Here is a 14634-nt window from a genome sequence, read left to right as displayed (position 1 = left end):
TTATTTTCCTGGTAGAAGAACACAATTTATTTCTCTCAAAATTTAATACTAACCAGAAAAAAATCTTTTTTGTGCTACCACAATTATTTGTCTATTGTGGCAGCTCTTTCCATGCATTGCTTTGTGATCGTTAGACACAGTGCTGTATTGTGTATTTGAATTCTGATGGGTTATTTGGAATGGCTCTGGTATTTTAAGTGGCCTGTTCTTAGAGATAGAAGCTCACATACCCTTTCAAAATTTACATTAAAATCAAGATGAAGAGTTATTAGTTATTAAGAAACAGAATTCTCATTTCATACTCGCATAGGTCTGAACAGTGTGAACTTCCTTTCTAATATGTAAAATTAAACTATATATTTGCTTGAGATTTTCTGCTCAAAATATTTCGGTAGGTCTTAAGGAGGAGGAGTACACAACAAGTAGAAGCAAGAATTATGTCTCTCACATTCTAAGCATTTTTGACAGCATGTCTAAAACACTCTCACAGGTTAGAATTCATTAGTTTTCCTTTTATGTATGTACATATGAATATCGTATAGATGCCTGTTTTTAAAGGCTAAAGGCCAATATCAGGTTTCTTCCATAACCACTCCCCAATTTGGTTTACAGGCTATAGTCTCTCCACCTTGGGAACATGCCATGTAACATGGCCTTATCCAACTTTTCTACATAGTACTGAGAATCAGACTCATATCTTCATGGTTGCATGCTTTACATATTCAATCACATTCTCAGTGAGTAAATACTATAGTAAATACTTTTTCTCTTACTTTTCCACTTCTTAGAATTTGTGTTATGATTACATTATTTCTTCCTTCCCTTTTATTTCTCTGAACTCTCTCATTACTTTCTTTCAAATTCATGGCAACTTTGCTTCATTAGTTTATGTATATCTTACGTGCTATTTGTTCATTTTGTATAATGTTATTTGAGAGTGAATAACCAGTTGGTGTCCTCTTTCCTGGAGAAGGCTACTCTGCTCAGTCTCAGCATTCAGTACTTGTCTATAGTGCATTTTATAGCGTTGAGGCCTTGTAGGATTTCTCTTGTCCACTTGAGTATGTCTATTGATGGTCTCCTTATTCAGTTCATGCTTAGGCCGTCATGTTGGTTAGCCTTTTTGCAATTAGCTTCTGACATTCCTAGGAGTCACACCTCACAGCAAAATCTCTAGTCCTTTGTCTAGTTCATCAATTCCACTCTTTCTTCCTCACTCTTCCCTGTGCCTTAGGTAAGAAAGTCATTTTGTAGATATATCCATTAGGGTGGGGCTCCACAACGGACTGTGTGTTTCTGTAGTGTTCCTCTCCATTGTAAAGAGAAGTTTCCTTGATGAGGAATGTGGTCCTCAGCTATCTGTGGCTATAAAGACAAATAGTTAGAATGTAGTCAATGATTAAGTCAGTTCTGCAAAGTAGAAGTTGTAAGTTCTTCTACAAGATCCAAGACTACGCGTACCTGGGTCGTTGCCTAACTTTCCAAGACAAGCATGGTTTCCCTCTAGTTGATAAGGTCCTCAGTCCAATTACAACATTTTTGGTTACCACAAAATGATGATGTCACAATTATACATTTAGGGCTATCCTGATGGTCTGGTCCGTGTAGTGGTTTATAAGTATCATAGCTTGTTAGAATTATGAGTTGTTTCCCTTCTGTCTGAGTAATTCTCAAAAAGAGTCTAAAAGTAAAATTTTTATATGACCCATCTATACCACTCACTGGCACAATCCCAAAAGACTCAGCACACTGCTGCACAGGTACTTACTCAGGCTTGTTAATTACTGTTCAATTCATAGTAGCTAGGAAATGGAAACAGCCTATGTCTCCTTCATCTGATAAATGGATATCCAAAATATGGTATATATATTTGTGTAATGCTGTTCTTTAAACACCAATGCAATGGATTTTGCAGGTAAATTGATAAAATTTATACAGATCATATTGAGTGAAGTAACTCATACCAACATATGTCACATGTTCTATCTCATAGGAGACTCTTAACTCCAAATCTTCAGATTTGAATACATACCCCAGAATAACTGCAGAAACCTGGAAGGTAAACATGGATCATTGCTGGGTTTTGGAGGCAGTAGAAAGGGTAATAGCAGGATACAAGTGATCTGATCCAGGAAACTAGAGGTGAAGCTTCCCTCCTGAGGGCTAGCTTTCATGGTATCAGGTAAATAGTATCTTCAATAAATAAATATGAGCTGCATAAATTCAGAACACTATCAAACCGAGCATAAGAAGATATTTCTCATTCTATGGTTATCCAAGAGTTTTGAAATTAAAGAGAAAATAATTTTATTTAGCCAACGCTTTGTATTATATAGAACATGTGTGTTCGTTGTATGTAGCCTTTCCAATGCCCTATAAGGTGGATAAAACAGGTGGTGATATCATTTGCCAGGAATCTGCTTCTCTGAGGTGTAAAGAAAGAAGGCAAAGGAGAGAGGCATCATTCTGAGCCCTGTGTCCAGGTTGGAGGGTGTGAATACTGCCACATCCCTTATTCTTCTTGTTTGCAGAAGGATTCCCATGTAGGAGCTGAAATACTGATTCTATAGGAAATAAAAAAATCCGGGTGCACTTTTCTTTTTAACATAGTGGTAAAGGGCAGAGCAGCTGAAATTGTATGTATTGGTTAGATCCTTTCACAAAGAGAAATCTACTCCCATACAGTCGGGTACTGAGGCTCTGGCTTTGGCTGACACAGATAAGTGAGGCACAAGTTTAGTGAGATTCTCCTATTTGTTTTTATATTTCTATGTGGTGGAGAATTTGACGACTTATCTGAAGTAAATCACTGACAACGGGCAGCTGGCTTTGTCAGGGAGACAGCTATTTCCTTCCACCTGGGTGGGTGCAGCCTGGCCTAGCCAGGCTATCGCTGCTTCTCTTCTGAGTACATGATCAGGAGGTAGCTTCATAGCAAACTCTTAGTTATGGCTGGAGCTGAAAGGCTATGAACAGTAGTAGCAGCCACCACTGTTTGGAAAGAAATGTTCCTTTGTCTTGACAGGCAGAACAATGTGCATTTGTTCTGCATTCTGTTCTGTTCCCTAGTTGTTATTTTTTTTTCTTTTCAACCTTTTTATTGTTATGAGCATTCATATCTTTAAATGGGAAGGAAAAGTATGCCTGTCAGTTTTCATCAGACCCGGGAAATAGTAAGAATCTATCTTAAAAGAATGTCTTATATCTATAAGAAATACGTCTCCAAGTTGGAACAAAACAGGGAACAGTGTTGAGTTTTTCATTCTTATTCATTCTTTTTTTTTTTTTCAACAGAATAATGTGGTTGGAGGAAATAATCATTCTATACACATCCTTCTTGATTTGGAATCTCATCATATAGATACAATTGGCAAATTTAAATGATTTTGATGTAACTTATTCTGAGAATGCACTTGCCATTTAAAGACATCTGATAGTTCACAATTCTATGATGCTATTTAGAATAAAAAACATAGTGGGACGTATATAATTTAATTATTTATTTTATTTGCATCCCAGATATTGCACCTGCCATCCCCTTCCCACAGTTCTTTATCCCATTTCCCCTCTTCTTTGAGTCTTAGATTGTGCTTCACCTCTTGCCACACCCTTGGACATCCCCTTTCCCTGGGGCCTCAAGTGTCTACAGCATTAGGCACATCCTCTCCAACGGAGGCCAAACAAGCCAGTAGTCAGTCCTCTACCACATATGTGCTGGGGACCACGGACAAGCTCAGTCTCTGGGAGCTCCTAGGGAGGGGTCCAGGTTAGCTGAGACTTGGTTTTTCTATGGGGTTGCCAGTTCTTTCAGCTCCTTAAATCCATCCACTGCCTCTTCTATAGTGCTCTCTGAATTTAGTCTAATGGTTGGTTGTAAGTATCTGCCTCTATCTCAGTCAGCTCTGGTCAGAGAAGAGCCAGCTACTCAGAGGAGAGCCATGTTAGGCTCCTGTATATAAGCACAACGTAGCATCAATAATAGTGTCAGGCTCACCCAAGAGATGAATCTCAAGTTGAGCTGGTCACTGGGTAGTCTTTCCTTCAGTCTCTGCTATATTTTTGTCCTTGCATTTCTTTTAAACAGGAACAATTCTGGGTCAGAAATTTTGAAGGAGGGTTGGTGTCCCCATCCTTCCACTGGAGGCCCTGTCTTACTATTGGAGGTGGTCTTTTCGGGTTCCCTCTCCCCACTATTAGGTATTTCACCTAAGGCCCCATATTGAGTCCTGAGAGTCTATCATATTCCAGATCTCTGGTACATCCTAGAGGGTCCCCCACCTCCCACCTCCTCCCCCCCGAGGCAGCATATTTCCATATATTCTGCTGGTCCTCTGGGTTTCTCTCTCGTTCCCCTCCCACATACGTGATGCTGCCTCAACTTTCCCCTACCTCTCCCTTCTGTCACTTAGGTCGCGCCCTCCCTCTTCCTTCTGTGATTACTTTGTTCCTGTTTCTAAGTGCAATTGAAGCATCCTCACTTGGTCCTCCCTTTATTCCTAAACTTCTTACAGTCTTTGGGTTGTATCATGGGTATTCTGTACTTTATGGCTAACGTCTACTTACCAGTAAGTACATACCATGCATGTCCTTTTGGGTCTGGATTACTTTTTTCAGGATGATACTTTCCAGTTCCATCCACTTGTCTTCGAAATTCATGCTGTCCTCATTTTTTAATACTTCATTTCAAAATAGTACTCCATTGTGTAAATGCATCACATTCTCTGTATCCACTGTTCAGATGAGGGACATCCATGTTTATTCTGGAAAATTTCCCCTTTGCCAATGAGTTCTAAGTTCTTTCCTACTTTCTAGTTGATTAGATTCAGTGTGTCTGGTTTTATGTTGAGGTCCTTGATCCACATGGACTTGAGTTTTGTGCAAGGTGTATGTCAGTATTTTATAATTAAAACCATCCTGATTTATTTTTTCTTGTGAAATGTGGCAAATCAAGGACAAGGACCTATGCAAGGAGGAAAGAGAAATAAACCATGAGTGAAATGAGCTGACAGGCAGACCCAGGCCATTAGAGGAGAGAGCAGGAAAGAGTGTGTGAGAAGCTTGGGCTGAGAGAGGGCAAGAAAGCACGGAGAGTGTATGGCTGAAAGAGTAAATAGTTGTAGGACTCAGATGCTGGGGCAATGGAAGACCTTGGGCAAGTATTTGAAGCAAAATGATTAGGTGCTGAAGCACTTTCCTTTATATTTATCTAGTATTTGGATACAGAGAGACTTCATTGTTCTGTGTCCACAGTGACAGTGCGTGGATACAAGGCCAGTTGTCTTTTATTCACATCTGCAAATGATTGTTGCGGCTTTTATGATATCTTGGGTACACCTCACCCCCAGCTTTTGTTGGCTGCACAGTCTCATGAAGGGCAGCCTATATTTGTGTTATTTGTAAAAATGTGACATTTAGTCCTCAGTTTTCTCCTTTAAAAATAGCTAGAAACTTCAGAGAAGAAAGTAGACAACCTAGAGCTATTTGTGTGTCTTTACTTACTGCAGACTTTATGTCACAAACAATTTATTCTACATATGGTCTTTCATCGCTGCCAGATATTACATAAGTTCTGCTTAGCTACATGAACGTTTGAGCCAAATTGTACTGCTTGGTACAATAAGTACACTTGAAATAAACATCACTTAAATGTGTAAATCGGGTAACTGCTCACATAGCAACCTACCAATTAGTCACTTATCGATGCAATTAGCTGGGTCTGCAGCTAATTTGTGATAAAGAAAATGTACTTTAGTTCACAATGAAGATAGTCCACAAGTATGCCTCAGTAGTCAGTCTTGCTTAGGATGGTGAATCTTCATTCCCCAGCAAATTTGATTATAGGCACTTCTGTAATTCTGGATTTCTATGGCCTTGCACAAGGCAGGCTATATGCTCTTCTTCCATATATGGAAGTGCTTCCAGCTGCAGCATAGTAGATTTGAGAAAATGTGATCTGGCTGTGCACAGACATGGTCATGTGCTCTCCTTCCATACATAGAAGGTCTTCCCAGCTGCAGTAGATTTGAGAAAATATGAGCTGATTCCACGGTACTACTTTTGTCTTCACACTCTGAATCTTGCATTTTCATATGTGTAAGAGGAAAGCTTAGAGTATTTGTAAAAATTAAATAAGTCAGATGACACCATTAAAACCATTTAGCCATTGTTTATTTCCTCTTAACAACCCGTTTTACCAACTTATAGATGGAATTTACTGTTACCCAAAGTCACACAGTGTAAATATTGATTCAAACTTAGTTTTGGCTTAGCATTCTTAATGTGCCTATGATGCAGTGTTAAAAAATATGACAAAAATTAATTAACCTGATTCTTTCTTGGTTAGAATTATTTTAATACCAGCTATGTATGGAAAGAAATAATTCAGAAATAAATATGTCAAATGTCAGAGTGATGGCACCTAAACTGAGAGACAAATACTGAGTCCCAGAGTCAGTGCTTCACTGTCCTCAAACAGTTGTGTGGAACCAGCCCTAGGGATTATGAAATTTGCTGTTGAAAAACTGTATTAAAGGAGTTTGTTCATTTAATAACAAGTAAGCAACAGATTTTTTTTTTTTTTTACCATATAACCATCGGTGGGAGAATTTTAATGTCATTCTTTTAAGATAGAAAATCACAATAATAATAATAAAATAATAAAAGAAACACTGCCTGGATAATCATGCAATGGAATTGCAAATCAGAGACCTATGACTTTGCATTTAGCATTCGAATTGTAATAATGAAGCTTATTGATGCAACAAACACCACCACCCGCAATAGCTAAAACTCGGCCACAGTTCCAGGCAAAAACTCATCAATAGCAGGCTTTTCTCCTATTTGTGTTTCTAACATTTGAAAACATATTTGATGCTATTTTGAAGCATATTAGCCTGACCTGTGTTATGATGTCACGGAATGAAATGCTAAAATAATCTACAGATTTTTACTGTACCCTGAATATACTGCTGAATTTATATTTCTAGTTTTGTTCAGAGGGGTATATGAATATGCTGATTGATGACACAAAATCTTGGGGCTTTCTGCACTGATGCAAATTATTAAAATAGAGAAATTTGGAAGTGCCATTCATCACAGACTCGTTCCCAACTGCAGCTGAAGAATATCAGTGTACATGCAATGTATCCAGTGTTAATGGGGTAGAAAATGAAAAATAGCCACAAAATGTTGGAGTTGAAGATTGTAGGGTGAAAATTGGTTGAAATTGGATTTTTAAAGGTCTATGCATCAGTTGTCTTTTTTTCTTTCATCTTGTTCAAAAATAAAAAAGAAGACATAAAAATCTATAAGCATTTTGAGAGCTGTGATATTTTGAAATATTTGGGAACCTTGACATTAATGCATCAAATTCCCCTTCCCCTATATCTTATAGGGGGAAACACAGGCTAAGAAAGAGCAAATGGAAAACAGAGTTTTAATCACTTGCTCTAGCATGCTCTTCTGGACCACTATTTCTCAAGGGTTTCCAAGTAAAACTGGAATAATTACTGCGGAGTAAGGACTAGCCTCTGGCCACTCTTTCTAGTCTTTGCTAATTTTGATCAGTCCTTCTTACGCATTTCCTAGTTTGCATGCCCTTTGTGGAGCTTCATTTCCCGGACTCTTGGAAGATGCAAAGGGGCCACATGTTCCATTAGTTAGAAGGCACGACGAAGAGTTCATAGGTCTATCCTTACAGAACCATTGATAAATATGAAATAAGTTTCTGAAATTAGCTAGTAGTGACCTGGTAAGTTACATGGAGATAAGGACCAGTGAATGCAGACATAGTTAAGGAAATAGAAGAAAATAGTAAGACTTTTGATTAAACACAAGTGGTTAATTTTAAATAGAGTAAATCTAAATTTCTCTCTCCCTTCTCTCTCCCTCTCCCTCTCTCTCTCTCTCTCTCTCTCTCTCTCTCTCTCTCTCTCTCTCTGTCTTTCCCTCTCATACACACATTCAAATATTTTAAACATATATTATGAATTATATATATATATATGATTATATATGAACTTATATACATATATACATATATATTCATGTGTGATAGAAAGGTAAGTCTTTCTGAGGAGCTGGAGCTTGCCTTCAGTTGGTGAGCCTCTTGCCTCATGATTCCAAGCACTGACATTACAGATGTGCAGCTCTTTACATAGCTAACTGGATTGCACTGAAGTATAAAGAGAATAAATTTACTTGGGCACTGAAATATAATCTCATGCAAATATAGGCACACTTTTTCCATGGACAACTTGAAATCTATACATGTACTGATGACTTCTTATTGTCTTGGTTTCTGTTTCTCTCTGTTTCCTGCACAGCATGGAAATAATAGAAAGGAGAATTTAATGACCAGGAAAATAAAACCCAACCAAGCGATTTAATGTGAACTGCATAAGACATATGTACAAAGGTAGATGAGGGTGGGTGGAGAGGGTCATTCATTCACATTTATTTTTGAAGCTCCCAAATTTTAGATTCTATGCCAGATGGAACAGTTATTTATATATAAAATGAGAACAACATTCATTTTTGTGAAGAACATGACCTCACTGTGTCATCTAAGCCAGGTTAGAACAGGTTTCATTAACAACAGTGCAGAGAAGTGCTGAGTTTTGTGCTCTGAGGTGCTGCTGAACCAATCATAGCCCCCCGATGACCCTGACAACCCCTGGGCCATCCTTCTCACCTCTCTTTACCAGCAGAGCATCAGAAAATAGAGCTTTCTGTCATTTTGAAATGGGCAAAACTTGCCCATTTCCATGCAGCAATGGGAAAGGGAAAGATAAGAGTAAGTGTAGGCTGCATGTGTGGATTCTCTCTGTTAACTGATGACAGCGCTGCCTAACTACACAGGCTTTCAGGATGAATCCTTATTTATTTTTGATTGCAACATATAGGACATCTTCGTAGATAGCTTGGGTTTTTATATTCTTCAGCAGAATGCCACGTTTTTGAGAAAATGACTACAATAGAAATTGTTTGCATTATTTTCTAACACTTGAATTTTCACACCATACAACACCTGCCTGCCAAAGAGGAATGTGATATCCTCACATCTCTGTGTTGACGGTGGCGAGGAAAGAAACCAGAGAAGAGAGAAAGCCACCCTCCCCTATTGTAGCTGTGAGAATGTTATACCTATTAGCATTGTTGGTGCCCAGATACAAAATCCTGGGAGCACGGGCCTTATTTTCATGATGGGAGCTTGCCTCAGAACTACATCAGAAACACATCTCTCAATTCCTTTAAAGGGTCTGGCATTTTCTTCTCTAACTATCAGACTAAGAATTCCTTGAAACAAGGGCTTAAAGAAACACATTTTCTGCCTTCCCAATGAATGACTGTGTGTCATTCATCTCTTCTTTCTCATTTCTGGTCTATCATGGCAGTCAGTGCTTACACTAATTTGGATTATCCCATCTGTGGGTTGGATTGCTGCTGTTCAATCTATTCTTTTTTTTTTTTTTTTTTTTTTTTTTGGTTTTTCAAGACAGTGTTTCTCTGAATAGCCCTGGCTGTCCTGGAACTCACTTTGTAGACCAGGCTGGCCTCGAACTCAGAAATCCGCCTGCCTCTGCCTTCCGAGTGCTGGGATTAAAGGCGTGAGCCACCACGCCCGGCTGTTCAATCTATTCTTAAAGCTGCCAGCATTGTTGACCTCCCCCTAGTCGCAGATCCTTTAGAATCAACTCTTTCTTTAGTAATTCTTACATTCTTGTGGGGTGAAATCCAGAAATCCCAGAGAATCGTGATGAGCAAGGGTGCCATCTGGGCATAGTACTTACAACGAAGTCAGCTGTGGCTTCATACAGTATTTTATTATTATTATTATTATTATTATTATTATTATTATTATTATTATTATTTTATATGTAAGTACACTGTAGCTGTCTTCAGACACTCCAGCAGAGGGAGTCAGATCTTGTTATGGATGGTTGTGAGCTACCATGTGGTTGCTGGGATTTGAACTCCGTACCCTGGGAAGAGCAGTCAGGTGCTCTTACCCACTGAGCCATCTCACCAGTCCCCCATACAGTATTTTCAATTGAAGATGGACGCACACCTTCTTCAAAGTAGTCTTACTAAGCATGTTTCACTTAGCCCACTGATGCCATGACTTCTATTGACATGTTTTAGTTGAGTTATTATTTTCTATGAGTACTGCTTAGTTCAGAGTTTCTCAATATGCTAAGTTCTCCTTTAGAACTATCTCTTTGACAACTATTTATTTGGTGTCTGCTTTTCAATAATCTCTGTTCTTGGCATGCATTAGGAAATTAGACTGGTAACAATCTGTGTTCTGAGTGAGTACATTCTAGCAAGATTTACATGTGATGAAATAATACCACAGACTAAGCTTATATCCCTCTCTTTGTGGAGCTTGGCAGAACTTGCATGGGCAGCTGCATGTTTTGTACGCTGCCCAACCCCTCCAATAGCCAGTCTCCTTTGTATCTATGCTCTTGGTGCTCAGGAGGAGGGTGGGCTAGAAACTTCAGCATCCTTGGACAAAGTCCTCTTGGAAGTCATGTAGACAAAAGCGGTATCTTAGTGTTCATACAATACCATTGTGCTACATGCAGTACACAATTAGGGTCAAATAGAGGAAATCTTGACAACCAGAGGCCACTGATGCTATGATGCCCACTGAAGAACTTCTCACTAATTTGCTTGTGCTTCAAGGATCTACCAAGCTGATTTCTTCACTGCTTACTATAACTACATTAGAGCACATGCCTAACTCTAGAACATGTTCATTTACATATTCAGGGTTCAGTTTGCCTTGTAGCTTTTACTTGTTGTTTTGACATGATTGATTTGTCCAAAAGAATGGAATTTTAGGAATACCTAACATGAGATGAGCTATTATATTTCATCTTAATGTTTGAATCGGGTATGTATTCTAGTAACTGTTGGTATGATAATAGCAAGTTGACCAAAACTACCTCAAGGATGAAAAAGGATTATTTAATTTTATACTTCCAGGCTGCAGTGATTCATTGGGTAAACTCAGGGCAGTTTCCCATGACAGGAACATGGATGCAGGATGGCCTGTTATTTCATACAGCATAACTTCAGACCAGAGAACTCATTCACAGGCAAAGGAGAACTTCAGAAAGCACTGAGGATGCTCCTTTCAGGCATGCTCCCTCGGCATTTGCTAGATTTATGTTGTTATTGTTTCGTCCAGGAGAGTATGTGGCAGAATGGTGCTGCTCAGGGTGGGCTGGGCAATACTGCATTCATTATTAATCAAGATTAATAAACCTTTGTACCAGAAACCAATCTTATATAGGCAAGTTTTTTTATTTAATTTTATATTTTACTTGTTCACTTTACATTCCTCCATTGACCCCCTAACAGTCACCCACTGCCACAATTCTTTCTTCATTCCCCCTTCCCTTCTCCTCTGAGCACGTGGGGGTCCCCTGGGTATACTCTCACCCTGACACTTCAAGTCTGCAAGGATAAATACTTCCTCTCCCACTGAAGCCAGACAAAGCAACCAAACTAGAACATATCCCATATACGAGCAACGGCTTTCGGGATAGTACCCATTCCAGTTTTTCATGACCCACATGAAGACCAAGCTGCATATCTGCTACATAGGTGCATATATGCAGGGACGACTAGGTCCAGCCTGTGTATGTTCTTTGGCTGGTGGTTTAGACTCTGAGAATCCCAAGGGTCCAAGTTAGATCACTCTGTTGGTATTCTTGTGGAGTTCCCCAGCTCTTCCATAGGAGTTCCCAAGCTCCATTCTCTGTCTGTGGGTGTCTGCATCTGTCCAAGTCAGCTGCTGGGTGGAGCCTCTCTGAAGGCAACAGGATCCTGTTTCCAAGCATAACAGAGTATTATTAATAGTGTCAGGGATTGGTGTTTGACAGTGGGATGGGTCTCAGGTTGGGCAGGTTATTGGATGGCCATTTCCTCAGACTCTGCTTTATCTCCCATGCTTGAATTTCTTGTACACAGGATAAATTTTGAGTTGCAAGTTTTGTGGGTAGCTTGGTATCTCTATATCTTCACCAGGGTTATTGCCTGGCTACAGGAGGTTACCTCTTCAGGTACAATATCTTCAATGTGTGAGTTACAGATAAGGTTAACCCCATTGATTCTTTGGCACCTCCGTTATCCTAGCTCTCTTTCTCATCCTGGAGATGCTCCCACATCCTCAGCCCTCTTAGGTGCAGATTGCCAATAATTTTCATGGCCATCTAGCAATCTCCTCACTTTCCCCACACCTGATATTGAGTCTCCCATTTCCCTCCCTATACCCTTCTTCCCAGTTCCCTCCTTCCATCTGCCTCTTATGACTATTTTATTACCCCATATGAGTGAGATTCAAACTTCCTTGCTTTGGCATTCCTTCTTGTTTTAGCATCTTTAGGTCTTTGGAGTGTGGCCTGGTACCTGTATTTTATGGCTAATATCCACACATAAGTGAATACATACTGTACATCTCCTTTTGGAACTGGGTTGACTATCATAGGATGATATTCTCAAGTTCCATCCACTTGCCTGGATAATTCATGATGTCTTTAATAGCTGGATATTTTTCCATTGTATCGATGTACCACATTTTCTTTCTCCATACTTCAGTTGAAACGTTGTTTCTTGTTTCTGGATATTACAAGTAAAGCTGTTATGAACAGAGTTGAGCAAGTATCTTTCTGCAATGTTGGAGCATAATTTAATTATATGCTCAGGAGTGCTATAGCTGGGTCTTGAGTTAGAACTATACCCAATTTTCTGAGAAACTGTCAAATTGATTTTCCGAGTAGTTTGTACAAGTTTGCACTCCCACTAGCAATGAAGATTTCTCCTGACTATCCTTACAAACATGGACTCTCTTGTGTTTTGGATGTTAGCCATCCTGACAGGTATAAGATGGAAGCTCAGAGTTGTTCTGATTTGCATTTCCCAGATGACTAAACCTTTCTTTAATTGCATCTTGGTCATACAAGATTCATTTTTGAGAATTTTCTGTTTAGCTCTATACCCCATATGGGGGGCTTATTTGTGTTGTTGGTATCTAACTTATTGAGTTATTTGTAAATTTTAGATATTAGCCCTCTGTTAGACATAGGGTTGGTGAAGATCCTTTCCCAATCTATAGGCTGCTGTTTTGTCCCATGGACAATATCTTTTCTCTTACAGAAAAGTAGTTTTATGAGGTTGCATTTATCAATTGTTGATCTTAGAGCCTGAGGATTGGTGTTCTGTTCAGAAAATTGACTCCTGTAACAAACGCATTCAAGGGTTTTCCTACTTTCTCTCCTATGAAATTTAGTTTATCTGGCTTTATGTTGAGGTCCATGATCCACTTGTACTTGAGTTTTGTGCAGTGTAATAAATAACTATTTTGATTCCTCTATATGTAGACATCCAATTAGACCAACATCATTTGCTGAAGGTGCTTTTATTTTTCCATTGGCATCCATATAAAAAATCAAGTGTCCATAGGGGTATGAGTTTATTTCTGGGTCTTCAATTTGATCCCATTGATCAATATGACTATGTTTGTATCAATACCACACAAATTTTATCCCTATTGCTCTGTAGTACAGTTTGGGGTCAGGAATGATGATTCTTCCAGAAGTTCTTTTATTGTTCAGATTGTTTAGGCTAGCCTGTTTTTTGTTTTTTGTTTTTTGTTTTTTGTTTTGTTTTGTTTTGTTTTCTACATGAATTTACGAATTGATCTTTCAATGTCTATAAAAATTGTGTTGGAGTTTTCATGGGAATTTCATTGAATCTGCACATTGCTTTTGATAAGTTGACCACTTTCCCTAGGATATTCCTATCTGTCCATTAGCATGGGAGATCTTTCCATATTCTGATATCGTCTTCAATTTCTTTCTTCAGACACTTGAAGTTCTTGTCATACAGATATTTCACTTACTTGGTTAGAATTATACCAAAATTTGTGGCTATTGTAGAGAATGCTGTTTCTATAATTTTTTTCTCTGCCTGTTTGTCAGTTTATGAAAGAGGCATACTGATTTCTTTGACTTCTTTTATATTCAGAGACTTTGTTGAAGGCATTTATCAACTATAAGTGTTCTCTGGAAGAATATTTTTGGTCACTTATGTATACTATCATATATGCAAATAGTGATATTTTGACTTCTTCTATTTGTATCCCTTTGATCTTCTTTAGTTGTCTTATTGATTTGGCTAGACCTTCAAGGACTATACTGAATACATAGATGGAGAGAGTTGACCGCCTTATCTTGTCCCAGATTTTAGTGGAATAGCTTATGATTTCTCTCCATTTAGTTTGATGTTTACTACTGGCTTGCTGTAGATTGCTTTGGCTATTTTTAGGTATGTGCCCTGTATCCCTGACTTCTTAAATACCATTAACAGGGAGGGGTGTTGGCTTTTACCAAGGGTCTTTTCATAATCTAATGAGATAATCATGTGATTTTTTTTTCTTTCAGTTCAATCAATTTTTCCTTCACAACCATCTATCTGTGGATGCAGTGGTGGTTTATAAAACAAACTCTAATTTACTCATAAAAAAAGAGTATCTTATGACATGAGAAGAATAAGAATATTGTGAAATGTTTGAAAAATGATACTAATTGATCAAAAACAATCTGATCTTTTCATTACAAAGTG

The sequence above is a fragment of the Mus pahari genome, chromosome 4, assembly GCF_900095145.1.
Source record: "Mus pahari chromosome 4, PAHARI_EIJ_v1.1, whole genome shotgun sequence".
In the NCBI taxonomy this organism is placed as follows: Eukaryota; Metazoa; Chordata; class Mammalia; order Rodentia; family Muridae; genus Mus; species Mus pahari.
Note: the sequence above shows the minus strand (reverse complement) of the source record.